Genomic DNA, 23,634 nt, shown 5'->3' with positions numbered 1-23,634 from the left:
ATGGTTGCAAAAAAAAAGGAATATTTCCAAATCTGAATTTCCACGGTTATCTGAAATTCAGGAGTGAGGTAACATTTGTAAGAAAGGCAGACTAATTAGGTGGCCAGTTAGCTTTTGGTGAAGGAAATAGATTGAATGCTAGGCACATCAGTACCTGTGACTCATATTTGCACTTGCTGAGCAGACAACCTTACAACTGTATGTTTTGGCCTTGCTACAAAAGACGTGGAAAGCAGAGCTATAGAGATTGAGACTTGTTTTGCGCTAATGGCCAATTTGTGCATAAAAAAGGTGGATACAGATGCTCTTGGGCGTAGGGTTTGGCGATTTTAGTACCCCTAAAGTGTCTGCCGGTGCTTAGCATTTTTAGCACCACACTCAAACAATCTGAGCTAACCGGCCTGCTTTTTAACTGTTTAAAAAGAACAGATGTCCAGAAACAAATTAAGGCCAAATTGAGCAAATTGAGCAAAATTGTCCAGTTCTGATGAGCTGGAGGAGTTGTACACTTTGGCAATTCTGAACACTTTCAGACACTGTTGTATCATGTAAGTAACATGCACAAGTCTTTAAAAAGAATTGTGGCTGTTTTTCATGCAGGTTTGCATCATGACAATGCGGGTGCTATCTCAAATGAACAATGGCCACCTACATCCATCTTGATAGCACCCAAATCTCTGTGCTGATCTCCCTGCTTGGATGGCAAGTAACTGGTGGATTTTTCCCATCAAGTGGACGCGGATCAAGAGGGAGAGTTGTTTTATTGTACTCACCAGCAATAAAGTTTATTTGTCCACAAATTGCATTAGGTTATCAACGGTTTCAGCGAAAAAAGATACCACGGCTCAGTCCCTGTAAGGGCCAGCTTTATTCTGGGATATGTATGAAGTGCTTGCTAACGTCATCTGTCATGCAGGTTTGCAGGATGTTCACAGTCAGCTAGTGGCCATGATGAGTTGTGACTTTGAGCTTTTTAACCGTTTTGGTCAATTTAGCCAATTTCAACCAGTTTGTGCAATAACAATTGGTGTTCTCAGGCATGTGTAAATTGTGGTCTACCCTCCTGCTGTCCAAAGACTGTGATCATGGCAACAGCTTAATGGTCTTCATTTAGTGCACTTTAATTTGTAGTTCCGGAGGTTGTTTTTCCACCACCCTTTGTTTTGGAAGCCGGGGTAGCTCAGTCGGTAGAGCATCAGACTTTTAATCTGAGGGTCCAGGGTTCAAGTCCCTGTTCAGGCGTAGAGTTGCACATTCTGCTAGATAAGTTGAACATTTGTCATGCCTGAACACTTCGACACTGCCATATCATTTGTGTTCCATGCATAAGTCTTTAAAAAAATTGTGGCTGCTTTTCAAGCAGGTTTGCATCATAACAATGTTGCTGGTAAGTCTAAATGAACAATGGGCAACCTACATCCATCTTGCTAGCACCCAAATCTCTGTACTCATCTCCCTGCTTGGATAGAAGGTCATCTGGGCATTTTTCCTGTCACCAGGGCTAAGAGTATAGAAACGGAACAAGAGGGAGAGTTATTTTTTTGCACCCAAACAGTAGTAAAGTTTACTTGTCTGAAGCTGTGTTGTTTTGAATTAGATTATCAATGTTTTGAGTAAAAACGAATACCACAACTCAAGTATTTGGTAAGGCGACAGCTTTATTGTGGGATATGTATAAGTACTGATCTCTATGCTTTGATGGCAAGTCATCTGGTGGATTTGTCCTTCCATGGCAACAGCTTAATCTTCTTCATTTACTTGCACCTCAATTTGTAGTTCAGGAGATTGTTTTTTTTCCACAGACCTCTGTTTTCAATGTTGGTGGTACGTCTAAATGAACAATGGGCAACCTACATCCATCTTGCTAGCATCCAAATCTCTGTACTCATCTCCCTGTTTGGATGGCAAGTCATCTGGTGGATGTTTCCTGTCACGAGGGCTTTTGCTTGATTTACGTATTGTGCTTCCGCATGAGGACACTAAGAGAATAGAAGCGGAACCAGAGGGAGAGTTGTTTTATTGTACCCACTAGCAGTAAAGTTTATTTGTCTGTAGTCATAAATTGCATTAGGTTATCAACGTTTTGAGCGAAAAAGAATACCACAGCTCAAGTCCCTGGTAAGGCAACAGCTTGACTGTGAGATAATGTGAAGTTCTCGCTATTGTCATCTGTCATGCAGGTTTGCTGGATTTTCACAGTCTGCTAGTGCCCTGATGAGTTGTGACTTTGAGCTTTTTAAAACCGTTTTTTTGGCCAATTTAGCCAATTTTCAACCAGTTTGTGCAATAACAATTGGTGTTCTCAGGCATGTGTAAATTATGGTCTACCCTCCTGCTGTCCAGAAGACCGTGATCATGGCAACAGCTTAATGGTCTTCACTTAATTGCACTTCAATCTGTAGTTCAGGAGATTTTTTTTTCCATAGGCACTCAGTTTAGAAGCCTGGGTAGCTCAGTCGGTAGAGCATCAGACTTTTAATCTGAGGGTCCAGGGTTCAACCCTGTTCAGGCGTAGAGTTGCACATTCTGCTTGCTGCCATGATGAGTTGTACACTTCAGCATGCCTGAACACTTTCAGACATTGTTGTGTCATTTAACCCTTGTATTGGCCTTTGTGTCACAGGGACATGTTTAGCTTCTGGGACCTTTTGTACCAGCCTGCTGTTCCGCTTCGGGCTCCCCAGACTGCGCTTTAATTTCATGTCAAATGCCATCGTGGCCTCATCCTTTAGGTCTCGGAGACCCCCTGTCTTATTTATCATGCCATTATACGTAAGTTCCACCAATGCCGTGGCGCCCTCATCCTTCGATGTCATCTTTCTCCTACCCTTGATGCCTCAGCCTCGCCATTCGGGTACCTGGGACCCAGGGGTGTGTGTGTGTGTGTGTGTGTGTGTGTGTGTGTTTATCCAAAACAGATTCAAGGTTTGTTCGGGGCTTTGTCCACGCGGGCCAAGAGGCTAAGGACAAACACAGTCTGCACAGTAGTAGGCCCGCCTAAAGCTCCCGCAGATTTATCTCTTGCAGCCACCGCACACAATGTGTGATTTGCGGTCCTTTCCCTCTGGACAGAGCTGACACTGCTTCCTTTTGCTTTGCACCCTCGGTGTGTCCGGTTCAGAATCCCCGTCCTCCTCTAGGCCCCTTGTGACTGTGCCGCCGCCGCTGCCGCCGCTGCCGCCACTACAGCCCCACCACCACAGGATCTCCTCGGTTTGATGACGGCTTTGACAAGTGCGGCGGACGCCTCCGTGCGAGGCAGACGCCGCCGTCTCTCGATGAGCGGATTCACAGACGCCCTTCCCAACTGCTCGAGGAACGCCCTCCTCTTGTTGAGCTTGCCGCGCATCCACTCGGGCCTGAGCTCTCGCCACAGCACAAAGGCGTTGTAGGCGGACACGTCGAGGATGTTGTGGAACACGGCGAGGGTCCAGCGCACCATCTTCCTGCGACAGCTGTATGTGTCCACGAGCTTGTCCAAGGTCCACGCCTCCTTGGTGTGGTTGTAGTGGAGGATGATGTCAGGTTTGGCTTGCCTGCCGGCGCCAACGCGCGCATCCCCCGTGTATAGCGTGCTCAGCAGCACCACGTTCCTGTGCCTCTTGGGCACGTAGGACACCAGAGTGGGGACGGGCGTGAAGGCAAACTTGGACGAGAAGACCGCACGGCCCTTTGTGGCGAGCAACGCCCCGGCAGCTCAGGCTTGTTTTTGCCCATCGTGCCCACCGCGGTGAGGCGCCGCTCAACCAGCAGCCGCTGGACCAGCAGCCGCTGGACCAGCGCGTAGGAGGTGAAAAAGTGTTGTTGCACGTCACGTTACGCAGGCCCCTCAGGCCCTAGGTCACGTCCAGCACCACGCGGGCGACCAGATTCCTCTCGGTGTGTGTGAAAGTGGCGTGTCCAAACAAGAAGATGGAACATGAGGGAAAGATGGAAGAAAAAAATGTAACACACACACACACACACACACACACACACTAAGACAATTGTACGGCAATGGTACAAAAAACCCCGAAAACAACAACAAAGCAACAAATACAACACCTCTAAAGGGCACCAGCTGCTCGTCCACCGTCACACACCTCTCGTACGGCCGCCAGTTTGTCCAAGGCTTGGCGGACAGCTCTTGACTCACGGTCGTCGAATCGCAACAGTCTAGAGTACGCGTGGAACTGCTTGATTGGCATCGTGGCACGGAAAATGGCCCTGCCGCTCTCGTGCCACAGGCTCTCCAAGGCCTCGTTGCGGGACCGGTACACGCCCGCGAGGAGCAGCAGCCCGAGGTAGGCTCGCAGGTCCGTGACGTCCATCTCTTTCCACTTTCCGGCTGTGGCGCATCTCCTTTGACCCTCGAGATTTGTGGCAGCCACAAACAGCAGCATCTGTTGTGTCCTCTTCTTGGTCGGGTTTGTCTTTTTCGGTAGCATGGCAATGAGGTCTAGGGACACTGGGATGACACGTTTTCGAGGACCATTTGACTTTGCCATCTTTTGACACAAATGTTTCCTCATCCTCCTCTTGCCCCTCGTCTTCACTACCATCTTCTTCTTCTTCTTCTTCTTCTTCTTCTTCTTCTTCTTCTTTTTCTTCTTCGTCGTCTTCTCCTACTTGTACTTTTTTGTCTTTGTCTTCTTCTTCCTCTACTTCTTCTTCTTCATTCACTTGTTCTCCTTCTTTGTCTTGAACTTCAACGTCCATTTGGCCTTGGTCATCATCTTTGTTGTCGTCGTTGTAGCAGCAGTAGTCTTTTTCGCCGCTGTGGTCGTGTATGTGTTGGTCCTCTTGTGACGCACACCCACCGCCATCACAGTCACGGTGGTGGTTGTCGTCGTCGTGTTTGTCGCAGGCCTCTTGTGGGTTTTCTCCTTTTTGTACCTTGACTTCAGCGGAGACATTGCGAGCGGCACCGCCGCTCACGAGAATCCGATGCAGCTTCAACTCCAGAGTCAAAAGACGGGCCATGCTGCAGCTCTTCCCCCGGCTGTGACGAGCCACGTGCAACAAGTGCACAGGTCCCAAAACAAGATGACGTGAAAAAAATGACGACAACAAGAAGACAAATGTGTCTTAAGTGTATATTGTGTGTGTGTGTGTGTGTGTAATGAAAATAATTAGTAGACTGATGTCAACCCTTTAGTTTTATTTTTTACCTCCCTTTCCACTCGCCTTTGCCTTTCCTGTTTGTACTACAACTACAAGCCACTGGCCAGAATCCCGGGACTCAAAGCAGGACGATGGGAGGGTAGCAGAACTAATACGTCCGATTGAGTGTACCACCAATGCCAAGGGTCCCTGTGACCTGAAGGACAATTCCACGAGTCCCTGGGACCCGAAGGACAATGTCGCGGGTCCTAGGGACCCGAAGGACAACAACAACACGTGTCCCCGTGACCCAAAAGGACAACGCCACGGGTCCATGTGACCCGAAAGAACAATGCCACGGGTCCCTAGGACCCAAAGGACAACGTCAAGGGTCCCCGGGACCCGAAGGACAATGCCACGGTCCCAAGGACCCATAAGGTCAATGCCACGGGTCCCTGGAACCCGAAAGACAACGTCAAGGGTCCTCGGGACCCGAAGGACAATGCACGGGTCCCAGGGACCCGAAGACAATGCCACGGGTCCCACCCCATAAGGCCAATGCCACGGGTCCCTGGAACCCGAAGGACAACGTCATGGGTCCCCTGGACCCGAAGGACAATGCCACGGGTCCTTGGGACCCGTAAGACCAATGCCACGGGTCCTATGGACCCGAAGGACAACGTCAAGGGTCCCCGGGACCCAAAGGACAACGTCAAGGGTCCTATGGACCCGAAGGACAATGTAAAGGGTCCTATGGACCCGAGGGACAATGGCAAGGGTCCTATGGACCAGAAGGACAACGTAAAGGCCCCGGGACCCGAAGGACAATGCCACAGTTCCCCAGGACCCGAAGGACAACAAAAGCGTTAAAGGTGCCTGGCTAGCTCAGTCGGTAGAGCATGAGACTCTTAATCTCAGGGTCGTGGGTTCGAGCCCCACGTTGGGCTGTGGTGTTTTAGAGAGTAGGAATGCCTGAGTTCTGCACTGTATAATGTGGCTGTATTGGGTCTGTCAATTGCAAGAATAGCAGTTCCATCCCAGTGTAAAAATCCCTGTAATTTACCAGACTAAAATGTGCCTGCATTCTACAATCATGGCCTGTGCTGAACTCCTGTTCCTCAGATCAAACTAAAGTCTGGTGACAATGCATGTTCAAATTCTAAAACTTCAACCTATTGTTCTAGAACTGCAGCTTAACATTCTAGAACTACAATGTACCATTTTAGAACTGTAATTAACAGTTTAGGACCGCAACTCTTGAAATTCTACAACTTCAACCTATTGTTCTAGAACTGCAACTTAACATTCCAGAACTGCAGGTTAACATTCATATTCGTAAAAAGAAATGCAGCTTGAGTCAGTTTCCCGATATCATTTGCCAACAGGAAACATTTGATACAGAATATTATTACAAAACACAGACTTGATTTTGCCAGTAAAATGTAATAGTAATATTGTGATGAATTTGCCAAATAGGTGACACTTTCTCATCCATCACACTCAATAAATAAACCAGATTATTCAATCCATAACTCCACCTCTATGCAAAGTAGTCTCATCCAGACCCTATCGCACCCTAAGGAGAATCATAAACCTAGACCAACGAACAAGGAGAGTCCTGTCCTGCTCGTTTGTTCCTCACATTTTTACCCAGTTTTTTCTATTGCGTGCAGTCGAAGCAGGATATGAAAAATTGCCAACACATTGCTTGCTCCTAATCTGTGTTAAATTAACTGGATAAACTGGATTTTAAATTACAGATTAGGAATTTAACAGCTCCTGCCATCAGGGCTCGTCCAGGAGTTGAACCGGGACCTCTCACACCCGAAGCAAGAATCATAACACTAGACCAGCGAGTCACTTAAAAGCTATGTAAGTCTAGTAGATTGTCATGGGATGCTTTCATGGCTCCACGGCCCGATTCAGCTTTCCGATCTCATTTGACAACAGGAAACATTTGATACAAATTGCAGGAGTACCTCATACCTTTTACCAGGTTCAGGTGGTAATAGTTATGGTCAAATGAAGCTTCATTAAGCTTTCTGACAATGGTCTTCATTTGGGTTCAAATCCCACTTCTGACAAAAATTGTTTTCATTTGGAACTAACATCTAAGACATGATATTGGGAATTAAGAACATAGCAGTTCTTTGTATTTAAGAGGACATGAATGTGCACGAGAAACGCAATTGCAAGTACCCGTTTTGTGAGCATCTTTATTGGCACCACATATAAAGTTACTGACTGTGATTTAACTGAAGGGTTTGGTAAAAGTTATCTTCTTTTTGTAAAACTTTGGGTTGTGCACAAAACAGGAGAAAAGGGTTCTTTGTTGCATCCAGGCTGTTATGTATAACAGATAAAAAGCGCAAATTGACATCATTCCATCCAATACGGGCAAGACGGGGTTGACAGATAGATTTTAAAATCCTTACAGATAAACAGTCATCGTAGCTGTTTGCAGGATTTCCGCAAAATTTACCGAGATTAAACTGGGCCGTATAGTGACGATTATAGGAAAAGAGAGAAGTACTTCCACTCGTTGTTACCTGTCGTTGCTATGGGTAACAAGAGTTCACAGTTACACGTTTCCTTAGGGGCCCGTAGTGGATGAAATGGTAAAACATTTGGCCCTGGATGCATAGAATGCCTGCCATATTGAGCGACAAAACTTCTAGTTCAGGAGATTATTTTTTCCACAGCCAGTAGTTTTAGAAGCTGGGTAGCTCAGTCGGTAGAGCATCAGACTTTTAATCTGAGGGTCCGGGTTCAAATCCCTGTTCAGATGTAGAGTCGACATTCTTGAACACTTCAGATACTGCCATATCGTTTGTGTTCCATCCATAAGTCTTTAAAAAGAATTGTGGCCGTTTTTCCGAACAGGTTTGCATCATAACAATGTTGCTGGTAAGTCTAAATGTACAATAGGCAACCTACGTCCATCTTGCTAGCACCCAAATCTCTGTACTCATCTCCCTGCTTGGATAGAAGGTCATCTGGTGCATTTTTCTTGTCACGAGGGCTAAGTGTTGTGGTCTGGTGCATTCCCCAACCTGTGTCGTGTCTTCTCTTTCTTCTGTGTGTCTTGTCTGTCTTGCCGTGAGGGCGTTCCAGGGGATCTAGAGGCGTGGCTTTCCATCTACGTTCCGTCATCCACTCAGCTGTTCCTCATCACTCATCACCCACGTCAATACATAAACCCGGGCTGACCGCCTCTTCAACGCCAGATCATTACATGCACTATTGTGGTAACTGGGCTCCTAGTCATTTGCGCCTGTGTTGTTGTTTGTTGTTGTATTCTAGTACTAACTCTGCCTCTCCTTAGATCCATCCGTTGTCCCTCCGAGTTGCCTTCCTCCCTCACGCCGACCAGCCACCTGTCTACACCAGTGTTTGAACCCCTCCGCACTCATTAACGTGCCTTTTGTATCTCTATGGTTCTGGGTCTTACTAACTGTAACACTAAGAGTATAGAAGCGGAACAAGAGGGAGAGTTGTTTTTTTTGCACCCACCAGCAATAAAGTTTACTTGTCTGAAGCTGTGTTGTTTGAATAAGGTTATCAATGTTTTGAGTGAAAAAGAATACCACAGCTGAAGTCCTTGGTAGGGCGACAGCTTTATTGTGGAACACTTCAGATACTGCCATATTGTTTGTGGTCCCTCCATAAGTCTTTAAAAAGAATTGTGGCTGTTTTTCAAGCAGGTTTGCATCATAACAATGTTGCTGGTAAGTCTAAATGTACAATAGGCAACCTACGTCCATCTTGCTAGCACCCAAATCTCTGTGCTGATCTCCCTGCTTGGATGGCAAGTCATCTGGTGGATTTTTCCTGTCACAAGGGCTTTTGATCAAACTACGTATAGTGCTTCCGAATGAGGACACTAAGAGTATAGAAGCGGAACCAGAGGAGAGTTGTTTTATTGTACCCACTAGCAGTAAAGTTTATTTGTCTATAGCCATAAAATTGCATTAGGTTATCAACGTTTTGAGCGAAAAAGAAAACCACAGCTCAAGTCCCTGGTAAGGCAACAGCTTGATTCTGGATATGTATGAAGTGCTCGCTATCGTCATCTGTCATGCAGGTTTGCAGGATGTTCACAGTCTGCAAGTGGCCATGATGAGTTGGGACTTTGAGCTTTTTAACCGTTTTGGCCAATTTAGCCAATTTTCAACCAGTTTGTGCAATAACATTTGGTGTTCTCAGGCAATGTGCAAATTATGGTCTACCCTCCTGCTGTCCAGAAGACCGTGATCATTGCAACAGCTTTTTGGTCTTCATTTACTTGCACTTTAATTTGTAGTTTAATTTGTAATTTTAATTTGTAATTGTTTTTCCCACTCGAGTTGCAAACTCTGCTAGATGAGTTGTCCATTTGAGCTACCTGTATGGACATGGACCAATTCAGACACTATCATATCATGTGTCCATGCACAAGTCTTTAAAAAGAATTGTGACTGTTTTTCAAGCAGGTTTGTATCATAACAATGTTGCTGGTAAGTCTAAATGAACAATGGGCAACCTACATCCATCTTGCTAGCACCCACATCTCTGTACTCATCTCCCTGCTTGGATAGTATGTCCAAGGACATACCACTTATGTTCTATAACCCTTTTCATTGGTTTGCTACCACTCTTAAATAATTCTTTCATTGTATCAATCTCAGAAATAACCAAAGAATGACAAATTCCATTCATTTGCTAGTGCCAGTGTTCAACCACCTGTCTCTGTATTTTCAGCAGCAGTAGTGTTTTTTAAAACACCTGCCCCGTGTGAGGGTTGACCTCACGCCCTTCAGATTATGAGACTGACGCGCTGCCTACTGCGCCAACGAGGCTATGAAAGGTGTTGTAATGGTTCGCAAAATTTCAGAAAAACTAACAATTTGGTCGTCAATCTTCACAAAAACAAGTATGTGGAAACCTACGTACTCACACAAAGGCTAAAATTGACCCTAGATGCTTTGTCATGACCCCATGAAAAGGCCAGGACAAAAGACCGTGTGCAAAGGTTGAAGGAAATGCGAGAATATGACCACAACACAAGAATGAATAATTCAATGATGGTGTTAGTCAGTTTAGTCAGTGGTGAATGTATATGCATGGATGAGTGTGAGGTATGGTGTCAGCGATTTATGCTGGACAGTGTAAAACTAACAAAGATGAGCGGGAGAGGTGCTGGACTGAGAGACCTCTAGGGCAATCACAGATGCACAACCAATAATAAAACACTACTGAGTGAATGCGTTCATAAAATGAAGAACATTGTTCAGAAAGCTTTATGAAGCTTCATTTGACCATAACTATTACCACCTGGACCTGGTAAAAGATATGAGGTTCTCATGAATAGGTAGCCAGTGATTTACCTACTCAAGATGGTGGTCGGCATGCCAATGAGGCTCGAAAATTTGCAGATGGGGATTCAGAGGAGATGTAACAGTTTAAAGTGTAAAGTAACTTAATTTTCTAAATTGTCCGCCTGCAGGGCCAATGAGAGCTCTTCTCTAATATTACCGGGTACGCAATAGCTATTCAACTTTAGAAGGTATTGTTGATCTCAGAAACAACGATAGACAGCACCATCTTATCACAATGCCCATGTATGTTTTCTTCAAAGTTTGCAAAACATTCATCTGAACTCGCAAATCAATTGATGAGATTTTGGAGGTCAAAGGTTCAATGTCAAGGTGACTGTGTCCTCATGTCTGTCCATCCAATTCTTGTGAATGCAATATCCCTGAACGCCTAGAGGGAAGCACTTTAAATTTGGCATACATAACCACTAGGAGTCGCAGATGAACTGATTTCGATTTTGGAGGTCAAAGGTCAAGGTTACTGTTTCATTACGTCTCCTGAACTGTATATGTATTTCTCCTGAACTGGTGATGGGGATGCTTTGGCGATGTAAAGCCCCAGTGGCCAAATGGATAAGGCACTGGCGTCCTAAGCCAGGGATTGTGGGTTCAAGTCCCATCTGGGGTGAATTTCAGCAGAATGGCACAATGGAAGTGTCATGAGGCCTCTGACCCAGAGGTTGATGGATTGAAACCATCCTCTGTTAATTCTGATATCCATGGTGAGATGATGTAACTGCTGGAAAAGTTGTTGACAGCCCATGAAAAGTGGCAAGTCATGTTCTGGCAGATTAAAAAAATGACATCCAGGATCCTGTAGTAATGCTGACTTTCCAGTGATGTGGTTGGGCTGTTTACAGGTTTTCATCATATCCATCGGTTGCATGGATGGGACATCAATACCCCGGTTCTATCACCTGATCGCTGTCTTGTCTTTGTCGTTCGACGACTATTTGGGCTCACACCTTAACACACCTAAACACACCTAAAATCATGCTGCACCTCAAAGGACTCTCAAGCACTCCCAGGAGTGCTTTTGCAGAAGAGCGCCTTGTTTTCTTTTAGCTTGGGAAAGGCTTTAGCTTATGACAAGGTAAACAGATTGCACCATTGTGCTACTCATTAGTGTGTCCACTTCAGTTATGTATTGAAGCACATCCTTAGAGCTAATGCCCTCATTTATTAACCTAACGTACGACAGGCTTCACGTGAGATTCATGAAACGTTCTTATCACACCAATCAGAGCGTAAGAATGATCGTACATTGATAAATGCAGCGGCTAGAAACGATTGTAATTTAAATATCACGCCCCAATATATTCTCAGTTTTGAGGCCTCGACTCTATTATTTATGACATGGCCAGACATAATCCGGCTAAGAAGCGGCACTTTTCAGAGGTGGGGATTTAAAGCCTGACATCCCAGGTGCTCTGGTGCAGCCAGATACCACCAGGCCCAGGGGAATATGCCACCTAGGAAAAAGGCAATCCTACCCGATGAGAAGAATAAACATTGTGAAAATAACGAAAATATGAATACATTAAACATATACGGGCATTGAACATATTGCTGCAGTCTCAGTCTTTGGATGGTATAGGTAGCGCCCCGTCAGACATGTCATGATATAGCAGGTTCTCATGACTGAGAACCTACTATATCTACATTTCCACATGAGTCAGCTTCCCCAATTTCTGAGTAACAGGAAAATAGCCTGATAAGCAGACATGTGCAGCGCAACCTCAAAAAGCCATAAAGCAAATGCTTGTGGCTTAAAGATCGAGCTCCCACTCATAAAACATCAGACGTATGCAGTCTCTGTGGCGCAATAGGTCAGCACAGTCGGCTGTTAACCGAAAGGATGGTGGTTCAAGTCCACCCAGGGACGTTTGCTACGTAAAGAACCTGGAGTGAGCCAACTCTGGGATTTATCCTCCTGCAGTACAATATAGAGCAGTCCCAAGATAACCCAAGTGTTCTTACCTCCATCAGAAGGTACAGTTCTGCAAACCATGTACTGTACATATTAATCTTTACGGTCATTGGTATGCAGGTCACTTGATGTAATACAAGCAAATACTTGAGGCCAGACAGAGACAAAAAGTGAGAGAAAAGAGACTAGCTGTCTAAAGGATGATCAGTTGAGGTTGTGTGTGTCTTTGAGAACTGTAAGTCATTTAACTGTTGTTGTCAGTTCATTTAAACTAATGAGGAACAATTTGACAAATCAAAATCAAGTCCAGGAACTTATTCTTTGAAATATCACACCTGAGTCTCTCAAGTTCTGACCATTCCCTGACCGGGAATTGAACCCGGGCCAGGGCGGTGAGAGCGCCGAATCCTAGCCACTAGACCATCAGGGAGTCACATCTAACAAATTTATCTTTGTAGATGTGAGTTTTCTTTTCACTTACTGGAATGACTCATATTGTTTTAGGCGAGGAATGGCGCCTGGCTAGACCTTCAGAAGGCAGGACATGACAGATTACACATCTGTCACATAGTCAGTTTGTATTCTTAAATACCAAGTCTCTTGCTGTTCCTTGACTAGTTGGCCACCCCTGCTTTGCATCGCTCCAGGTATGTTGAAAAAAAACTGTTATGCCCTTTGCATTGCGCTATAATGTCAAAATTTGGACCTGAATCCAACAATAACATTACTTGACACTCACATACATTGGTTTTCAGTTAAAAATGTTGGTTAGGGGTTTAGTTACTGCTTGAAAAAATGAAAAGAATTGTTATTGAGATGGAGGCAGATGAAGTGTTTATGATCCATCAATGATGACAAAAGGATACATCCACTGTCGGGGTCTGATTTAAAGGAAATGGTACTCTTTAAAACGTTAAACTAATGAGGAAGAATTTGACAAATCAACCAAAAACTTACTCTTTTAAATCTGTATCTGTCAACTCCTGACCATTCTCTGACCGGGAATTGAACCCCGGCCGCGGTAGTGAGGGCGCCAAATCCTAGCCATTAGACCATCAGGGAGTTACATCTATCAAATTTAATTTAACATATTGTTGGTTATATTGTTTTAGGCAAGAAATGGCGCATGGTTAGAGATTTAGAAGGCAGTGGTGCCAAATGGAAAACTGCCTGTTTCGATTTAATTACATGGTAATAATACAAAAACAGAGGTGTAGTTATTACTTGGAAATGCTTCCGGTAGTTTATGAAATAAAAACCATGAATCAGTGGTGGAAAATGCAAAACTACCTGTTTCCATTTTATGATGTAGTAAGACAGAGGTGTAGTGATTACCTGGAAATACTTCTGGTAGTTACTGTCAAACAACCATGAATCAGTGGTGGAAAATGCAAAACTACCTGTTTCTATTTTATTACGTAGTAAGACAGAGGTGTAGTGATTACCTGGAAATGCTTCTGGTAGTTACTGTCAAACAATCATGAATCAGTGTGGAAAATGCAAAACTGCCTGTTTCAATTTTATACATGGTAATATTAGAATAACAGAGGTGCAGAGATTAGAGGTGCAGAGATTACCTGGAAACTTACCATGAAATATGTATTGTCCTTCACGTACGTAACGCTGTGCAATCTGACCAGCAGCTAAACACCTTCCACCATCAAGCACTGGCGACCGGGTTCCTTGTAACACGTTTATTTGAGTAACAAAGGGTGAAACTGGGAGAAAACACAATGACCAGTTACTTAGATAGTAATGAGTCACAGATATTAAACAAAGATAATTGTAAAAACAATAACTACACAACAGGCTAGCAAAAATGTAAGATGAAATAAAGAAACACGTATGTATTGTTATAAGTGTCGTAGTATAACCTAGTTGGGTTCTATAAACTAGATATACTTACATGGGATTACTAATACTATTACAACTTACTGTGGCATTACCCAAGATAAAATTGGCAAACTATCTTACCGAAGTATATCGTCAGTTAGGGCTGAACAATATTGTGTTTTAGCATTGACATCGCGATGTGCGCATGCGCGAAAGTCACATTGCAGGACGTTACGATGTTGACGTTAATACTTTTTTGCTGCTTTTCTCCTTTACATGATTATTACCATCCGACCATTCCCCTTTAAGACAGGTAGCCATGTGGGCAACATGTGGATGTGGGTAGAGTAGCCAAAAATTTACTCAAGTAAAAGTACTGTTACTTCAGAATAATATGACTCAAGTAAAAGTAAAAGTAGTCATCCAAATAATTACTTGAGTAAGAGTAAAAAAGTGCTTGATGAAAAATCTACTCAAGTAGTGAGTAACTGTTGAGTAACGTCTGATTTATTTCTTAACACAAGCATCAATCAGACAGACAAAAATACAAAATAATCATCTTTAGGCAAATTATAGTTAATCCAATCAATAAAATTAATTTATTAATTACAAAACAGCTTACTTGAGAGACTTGTCACATCAAATTAGGATGGATGCTGCATGTGTAAAACATTCTGTATGTAACCTAAAAGACAAACATCCACCTCTCCACAGCAAAAACTAAAACCACGCTACGTCTCCTCAGGTTAGAGGTTGAGTTGTTGAACGCTGACATGTCCGTTTGTTTTGTCGACACTGAACACACCGTATGATGTAGCTGCTGTTTCACACTTTTCCTAAAAGGTAACCACGCTTTTACTATGAGGCGGGGGGGGGGGGTCCTCCTGGTTTGCGTTGCCTTGGCGACGTTTTGCTTCTGACGTCTTTGCTAGGACTGTAAAGCTAACCTGTCGCGCTGCTCAAGCGAGTATGGTCACATGACTGCACAACGACGTGTGATTGGTTAAGCACAGTCACGTGGTAGAGCCTTCAGCGGAAGACTCTCTCTGTCAAATAAAACATTAAAATGAGACGTACGCTGGGGTAAAAACAATGACGCGTAGAATACCAAAGAGGTAAAAAGAAAAGTAACGAGCTCCTTGTAGCCTAATGTATCGGAGTAAGAGTACAGTTTCTTCTTCACTAATCTACTCAAGTACAAGTAAGAGTATAGTGATTTAAAACTACCCCAGAAGTACAATTTTTTCAAAAACTTACTCAAGTAATGTAACGGAGTATATTTAACTCGTTACTACCCACCTCTGACTATATCAGAGTTTAAAACGTTTCAAGTGCGCAAAAACCTTAGATCGCTTAACAGGATTCCCCATACCTCTGATATTCCAACTGATAAATCTGAGAGGTGTGCCTGACCCAGCCATGCTGGGATCTATAATGCCATTAACCATTTAAATAAAAAAATAACATAAAAAAAAGAAATGGTCATAGTGAGCCGGGGTGAACACCCACCCCCCAACATACCCCCAAACACAAATACACCCAAAGTCCCCATATAACCATAGATAGATAGATAGATAACTTTATTGTCATTACACATGTACAAGTACAAGGCAACGAAATACCGTTTGGAGCATGCCTCCGGCCGCTGCTAATACAAGCGCCGCCACACGCACTCCTTGAAAATGATATATGCAGACAGCAACATGGTAATACAAACATCACAACGTAATGCACAAGACAACACACTTCATGTGGACACATGAAGAATTTTTTGAGGTGGCATTGAGAGGGAGCGAGAAACAGAATCGAGGGCAGACAGACGGATGTGGGGCGGGATGGGGGAAGGAGTGTATGGTGTGTGTGTGAGATAGTGAGTTGTGTGTGCAATGTGCGCGTCAAACTGTCTGTGTTGTTAAAAGCTCAGTCCATCGGCGTGACCTTGAAGAGATAACCAGAGCACAGGACGAGATAGAATGGCCAGCTGCTGGTTGTTTTCCTGCTCGGGTGAAGGGTGGCGGGGGGGGGGGGGGGGGGGGGTATTGATCAGTTGCAGTCCAATTTAGGGTGACTCGGTAGAATTTATCTGAATCAATGTCCATCACTCAATTGTCACCGACCTCAGCGTCATGCGAGCATCCATATCACGTAGTGATTTTTGCAGTCCATCTACCTCTCTGCCAGTCCGGTGGTCCACGAAGCAACTCCACCGACTGGGCCCTGTTGGTATCAGTCCCCTTCTGCGCTTCCACGGTCCGGTCTGAGATGTTACGAGACAGTTCACAGGACTGGTCAGCCCTTAGATGTAAAACCTTCATCCTCTCAACCACTCCGTGTAGGCACTCTTTAAGTTCCCAGACAGCTGGTGGGTGAATTTGCTGGCGGCTGTCTTAACCAATTTGCGGTAGGTCAGCGAGACCCCAAGGCCGATGATCAGGAGCCCCACCAACAGTAGTACAATTATCCAAATATCTTCAACGTCCTCCACAGTGAGAACGTCCAGGCAGACCACCTGCCACTCCCGTGAATAGGAATCGCGAACATAGCCTGCCGGGAACGTCCCCTGGGGCAGGCCGGCTCCCCGGAGAAGCATGTTTAGATGAAAAAATCTTGTCAATAGCGCTGAGTGACCAGTTAATCAATTCCATTTGAATGTTTCAGGAAAACAGCAAGCAGGGGACAAAGAGAAAGAGAAAAGGAGATTCCACAGACAGGGTAGACAGACTGGGAAGGCCAAGCTAAGATAAGAGGGGAGAGGAGGAAAAACACGTCTGCTCTCGCCAGAGTCAGGAAGAAGAAGAAACAAAGGAGACAGCAGTGTTTCCCACAATAACCAAAAGTTGTCCACAATAGCGTTGAACAACCCGGAGACCATGCAGAATAGACAAAGGTAAGAGAGAGAAAAAAAATCCCGCCGATCTCAACACTGTTTAACAGTATGCACATGAATATAGTAAAGCACGTAAAAATGCTAAATGACAAATAATAGTAGGCCCTCAGTCCTGTACTATCAGATGGAGAAAGCATAAAATGAGGTAGTGCTGATCATATCTGAAGTACAAAATACAAAATATATATATTATGTTAAGATTGAAGAAAAAAAAAATACCTGCTATAAACTAGGGGTGATCCGAGTATCCGGCTGAAACGAGTATCCGGTACGGATAAAGCACTTTTGCCGAGTACAAGTATTATCCGAGTAATATGAGTCAATATCCGTGCTCGGATTGAATAAAACTCCTCAACTGGCCGCGCAGCGTTCTGTGATAATCACAGCGCCCCCCCCCCCCCCCCTACAAACCCGCTCGGATCAATCACACACACACACAGAACATGGAGAAATGCGCTCCCTCGGCCTCTCTCTCTCTCGCTCTCTCTCTCTCACTCTCTCTCTCTCTCGCGCGCACGTGCTCCTGCTCCGTCAGTCAATTCGGTCTGCGGATCTGTTCCGTTAACGTTTAGGGTTTCTTCAGCTTCAGGTTTGTTTTTAACTTCGGTTTGTAGTCCTTACATAGTAACCAGTAGATTTCTGGTGAACGTGGGGTTTGTAGTCCTTACATAGTAACCAGTAGGTTTCTGGTGAACGTGGGGTTTGTAGTCCTTACATAGTAACCAGTAGATTTCTGGTGAACGTGGGTTTCAGACATGCTGCTTGTTTTAAATGCGACTCCAGTTGCGTCTCTGCCATCGGAGATTTTTTTTTTTTTACTGTCAGCTGCCCCCCCCCCACCCCCTCTCTCTCTGTGTCTCTCTCTTACTCACACACACACACACACACACACACACACATATACCTGGTGTGGAAATAAAAAAATAAATAAAAAAGAACCAAAAAAATAAAAAATCACACTGATCATAAAAAAATAAAAAGTAAAAAAAAGAAACTTATATTGAGTATGAAAACTCTTTTTCATTACATTTTACTTCATAATTGCAACCGCATGTGTTGTATTCATTGTTGCAAAACGTTCTGTATATAGTTCTTTTGTTACCATGACAACCTTGATCTGAAGCTCGATGCTGTCATGTAAATAGTTTTCAAATCAGCAATAATATAACAATTTTTGATCACCTCATATCAATTGCTCTTCAGGTCCATTGACAGTTTTGGCAACGGGCAGCTCAAGTGCATCGTTAATTGTTTTTCCACAAAGACAGAAGATGGTGCACCACCGTTCCCAGCGATGCTGCAATACCGGGTCGATGCGTGGAGTGAACGGAGCAAGCCCCTTTTTCAACTCCCATTGCTAAAAATCCATTAATATGTTGTCCCTGATAGAGGACATATCAGATATTAAACTGATAAGAACAGATACTACACTTGATCTTAGCCAAAAGGCCGAGAAGCGATGACCACCACTCTATGCTGTCAGATGCGACCTCCCCGGACGGTTTCTCAGTTGTCACGGTCCAGTAATTTAAATGGACATAACAGCTGCTGCTTAGCACCCCCGTCCAAGCGCTTCAGGGGGCACAAAAAGTTTTAGTTAAAGACGGCAATTGTGGTTTTCCCCATTGGTCAAGCTCCTGCCAACGTGCAATATTCCCGATGCTGTCACATTTTGGCTACGTTTAAGAATCTGAGTTTCCTTTTGGAGAGCATATTTGTTTTTTCACAAGTACAAAAGCTTAGCCAAACAGCAAAGCCCACCAAAATAATTTCACTCATAGGCGTTCCTCTCCACGGAAGTCTTTAGTAAAGGCGAAAGACTTTGCGTTATGAGAGAAACCAGAGTAAGTACAGCCAACTCTCGAGAGCAGCCGAAACGCCAGTCTTCCCAGTCCCACCCTCGCGGTAATTCTCACTTGGTGTGCCGCTTTCCAAATCCAAGGCCTCACCTATTCCCCCTTGTCACAGGGCCAATATTTTGTCCTTGCTGTTTTTTCTGCCAATCAAAAGTGCAAATCTGCTACACTTTGTATGGCTTTATCTTGTCAAGTATTATAACAACGTTTTGATACCAGGAACCCAACGAGGTTTCACAGATCATTCAGTTTTTAGGACAATTTCTGCGGTAAAATCTGCCAGCCATGTCTCTTCAGGTCCGTTGACAGTTTTGGGCAACGGGCACTTCACGTGCATCGTAATTGTTTTTCCCAGAAGACAGAAGATGGGTGCACCGTTCCCGGTGACGCTGCAATACCGGGTGATGCGTGGGGTTAGATTTGTGCATATACACATCAACTTTCTTTTACATTACTGCATATACACATCAACTTTCTTTTTGATTCATCATCACCATTCATATGTCATCATCACCATTCATTATGACATCAACTTTCTTTATATTCTGCATATACACTAGGGTGATCCGAGTATCCGGCTGAAACGAGTATCCGGTACGGTTTAAAGCACTTTTGCCGAGTACAAGTATTATCCGAGTAATATGAGTCATATCCGTGCTCGGATTGAATAAAACTCCTCAACTGGCCGCGCAGCGTTCTGTGATAATCACAGCGCCCCCCCCCCCCGCCTACAAACCCGCTCGGATCAATCCCACACACACAGAACATGGAGAAATGCGCTCTCTCCGCTCTCTCTCTCGCTCTCTCCTGCTCCGTCAGTCAATTCGGTCTGCGGTCTGTTCCGTAACGTTTAGGGTTTCTTCAGCTTCAGGTTTGTTTTAACTTCGGTTTTGTAGTCCTTACATAGTAACCAGTAGATTCTGGTGAACGTGGGGTTTGTGTAGTCCTTACATAGTAACCAGTAGATTTCTGTGAACGTGGGGTTTGTAGTCCTTACATAGTAACCAGTACTTTCTGGTGAACGTGGTTTCCAGACATGCTGTTTGTTTTAAATGCGACTCCAGTGCGTCTCTGCCATCGGAGATTTTTTTTTTTACTGTCAGCTGCCCCCCCGCCCCCTCTCTCTCTGTGTCTCTCTCTCTATCACAACACCCCACACACACCCAACACTGCACTGCTCACACACACCCACATATACCTTGTGGAAATAAAAAAAATAAAAAAATAAAAAAGACCAAAAATAAAATCACACTGATCATAAAAAAATAAAAAGTTAAAAAAAAGAAAGTTATATTGAGTATGAAAACTCTTTTTCATTACATTTACTTCATAATTGCAACCGCATGTGTGTATTAATTGTTGCAAAATGTTCTGTATATAGTTTGTTTGTTACCATTACAACACCATGATCTGAAGCTCGATGCTGTCATGTAAATATTTTCAAATCATCAATAAATATAACAATTTTTGATCAACCATATCAATTGCTCTCAGGTCCATTAACATTTTGGCAACGGCAGCTCACGTGCATCGGTAATTGTTTTTTCCACAAGACAGAAGATGGGTGCACCGTTCCCAGGCGATGCTGCAATACCGGGTCGATGCGTGGAGGAACGAGCAAGCCCCTTTTTCAACTCCCATTGCCAAAAATCCATTTAATATGTTGTCCCCTGATAGAGGACATATCAGATATTAAACTGATAAAACAGATTTTTTCTTTGAAAAGAATTTATGACACTCATTTCATACTTTTTGTCATTTAACATGTCACATCAAAGTTACCTTTTAAATACAACAAGTCAATAAATAATCCATAAGACACCTAAAACAACCGCTCCAAGAGATGCGTTATACATAATAATCCATAAAACATCCAAAACAATTGCTTTAAAATGCATTACAGATAACTTGTCATAGATTAAAAGGTAAAAAGGTTTTCAATGTAAATGAGTGTCTATGTTAAAATCTCCTCAACAGGGAGCGCATATGTTATGAATAAAAAGTCCACTGTTGTGCAGGATGGGGTGAGTCCCTACCAAGTGGGAACTCATTCCGCTCCCCCAAACAGATTTGGTCTCTCGGGATCCTGTCGAGGTGCTCAGAGGAGACCCTCACCCTGTACTCCTTCCCACCGACCTCACCCGGAGGGTCAGGCCGCCGCTGCTTTGAACTTGTACTGTGTGGCTCCGGCTCCTTCGTCCGATGGGCACAGAGGCGATTCTTCTTTGAGGCTGTTCCTAGGCCGCCGCCTGCAGCTCCGGCCATTCGGACCGTCGCTGCGGCCATCCGGATCACAGCCTCGGGGGGATCTGCATGTGCTTCCTTACCAGCAAGTTTCTGGAGGTCCATATGGCGTCTTTGATGGCGGCTAGGGTGAGCCACTGTTTGGCAAATGTTCGTGCTGGTATCTGTTTTCCTTGGCTCACCCCGTACAGCACCAGCTGTGGGTGTAAGGACCTCCCTTGCTGGCAAGTACGGGAATTGCAAGGAGCCGGCCATTGCCCACTGTTCTACGGCAGCGCTGCACTCCGAGCAGTGCCTCACCGACTCAGGCGCGCCACAACCTGGTCGGGGGCAAGTTGCGTGCGCCGACATGCCCCGGGAGTGCATTACGGACCTGACCGGGAGGATCTCGTGAGCCACCCTCCATGACAGGTCCCGGAGTCTGTTTGGAAGAGCGGGATGGTTTACGTTGCGCCAAACTGTTGAGGGCTCGCCCAATGCGAGCCCGCGCACTGGACTCACTGGTCCCGCTCCTGCACCACAGAAATGAGAGAGCGGTGAGAGTTAAAACCTGCAACTCCTCCTGCTCAAGGTTAAAATGCCTTAAAATGACTGGATAAAAGCGAAGCTGGTGGCAGGTAAAAGACACTGGAACTCTGAGGTCTGTGGGTAAAATCTTGATTTTCCTGAGGTACGACCCCCTCCAGACCTTGTCATCGCTGCGGTCTTGGGGTTACTGGATGGGGCTGTGGCGGATAAAATGTGCAGGCGGTGTATCTGCTCCCTAAAAACAAGTCCAGGTCAGGCACTCCTTTTCCGCCTCCTTCCTCCTTTGCTTCTTCATCACGCTTCGTTTCAGTCTTTCCCACTTGGAGCCCCACAAAATAAAAGATGGCTCGTTCCAGGTCTAAAATCGTCTCCTAGGCGGGATAAAAACAGAACTGATTAGTAAAAGCAAAGGTAAAATCACTGCTTTAATGATTAAAACCTTTCCTTCTAAAGTCAGTCCTCTAAGTGTCCAGTATCCTAGTCTCTGTCTGACTTTCCCTACCTTGTCCTGCCCAATTTGTTTTCCCTTCCCCCTCCCTATCAAACTTGATCCCAGTATTTTTTGGTCGGTCCGGGTCACAGTCAGGGGGAGTCCTGTCGTCTCAGTCGCCGTCCATGGTCCATAAAATGGGCTTGGGTCTTGCTTCGGTTGAGCTTCGACCCAGAGGCCTGTCCGAACCAGTCAGTCAAGTCCAGCGTCCTGTTACAGATAAAGGTCAGTGCCTAAAATGTTGATGTCGTCCATATATAAAATGCATTTTGTCTCGAGTCCCCCGCTCCGGGACTCTTACCCCATGGATTCGTTGGTCCCTTCTCAAGATCTGTGCCATCGGTTCTATTGAGAGGACGTAAAGGAGGCAGATAACGGACAACCCTGACGGACACCGCAGTTTATATCCACTGCTGCTGTCAGATCCCATTAACAATGAATTTGCTGTTGATCCCCCGGTACAGCAGTCCCACCCAGGCTATAAACCTTCTTGGGAACCCCATTTTTTGCAGTACCTGAAAGAGGTACTGGTGCGAGACCCGATCAAAGGCTTTCTCAAAATCTAAATTCAGGACTACTAGCCGAATGTTTCTGTCTCTCGCATAACAGATGGTGTCTCGGATCAGTACGAGGCTGTCGGTGATCTTCCTCCCCGGGACGGCACAGGCTTGATCCGGGTGAATCAGCTCTCCTAAAAACAGGGACATACGTGAAGCTAATTTTGCTAAAAGTTTTCAGTCGACATTTAAAAGTGTGATGGTCTCCAGTTTTCAAGTCTGTCTTGTCTCTGTCTTTATGTAAAAGCGTCACTATCCCTACTCTAAAACTGTCAGGAAGTCGGTCCAGTTGTTCAAAATCCATAAAAACAACAAGCAGTCTGGTGCTAAAATGTCCCAAATGTCAAGTAAAATTCCAAGGGAAGCCCGTCTTCTCCTGGTGACTTCCCTTTCTTAAAAGTTTTACACAGTTGTTTAGTTCAGTCATGGTAAAATCTTGAGTTAAGAGCACATTGTCATTTTTTGCTTGTTCGATTGATTTTAAAACTTCGGTCATGTGCCTTATTAACTGCTTTTTCGTGTACAGTTCACGGTAAAAGTCTCGACAGTTTTCTTTAATTCTCTGTTGTGTTAGCTATGCCCCTTTTCTTTTTTAAGTCTTAACTGCCCCCCCCTTTATTTATGATTTTCTTAAAAAACTATCTTGTGCACTTCTCTCCTTCCTCTATTTCCCTCTCCTTGCTTTAGTATGAACCTTTGCTTTTAATTTCTGCTAAAACCGACATCTCTGTTTTAATTTGTTTTATTTTCCTCATTAAAGCCATTCCCTGTTGATTAATTTAAAATCCTCTGAAGGTCGTTTCTGCAGTCCCCATCAGCGTCTGTTGTCCTATCTTTTTTCCTCTTACCTGCCTGTCTGTAAAAAGTCTTAGT

General features: G+C 44.5%; 5 non-coding genes and 2 pseudogenes across 5 annotated transcripts; 2 read left to right on the top strand and 5 right to left on the bottom strand.

The window, feature by feature from the left end:
• Nucleotides 1-3,014: 3,014 nt before the first annotated feature.
• Nucleotides 3,015-23,628, bottom strand: LOC116681620 (uncharacterized; annotated as a pseudogene).
• trnak-cuu (transfer RNA lysine (anticodon CUU)) lies at nt 5,957-6,029 on the top strand. The gene has a single exon. It is a non-coding gene; the product is annotated as a tRNA-Lys (tRNA).
• On the top strand, nt 10,992-11,064 carry trnar-ccu (transfer RNA arginine (anticodon CCU)). The gene has a single exon. It is a non-coding gene; the product is annotated as a tRNA-Arg (tRNA).
• Nucleotides 12,725-12,796, bottom strand: trnae-cuc (transfer RNA glutamic acid (anticodon CUC)). Its single transcript has one exon. It is a non-coding gene; the product is annotated as a tRNA-Glu (tRNA).
• On the bottom strand, nt 18,359-18,547 carry LOC116681621 (U2 spliceosomal RNA). Its single transcript, XR_004330051.1, has one exon. It is a non-coding gene; the product is annotated as a U2 spliceosomal RNA (small nuclear RNA).
• On the bottom strand, nt 18,824-18,934 carry LOC116681623 (U5 spliceosomal RNA). Its single transcript, XR_004330052.1, has one exon. It is a non-coding gene; the product is annotated as a U5 spliceosomal RNA (small nuclear RNA).
• On the bottom strand, nt 20,502-20,675 carry LOC116681622 (uncharacterized; annotated as a pseudogene).
• Nucleotides 23,629-23,634: the final 6 nt, after the last annotated feature.

This window comes from Etheostoma spectabile, unplaced genomic scaffold (assembly GCF_008692095.1).
Source record: "Etheostoma spectabile isolate EspeVRDwgs_2016 unplaced genomic scaffold, UIUC_Espe_1.0 scaffold00018658, whole genome shotgun sequence".
Lineage (NCBI taxonomy): Eukaryota > Metazoa > Chordata > Actinopteri > Perciformes > Percidae > Etheostoma > Etheostoma spectabile.
This window is presented reverse-complemented; position numbering and strand designations above follow the sequence as displayed.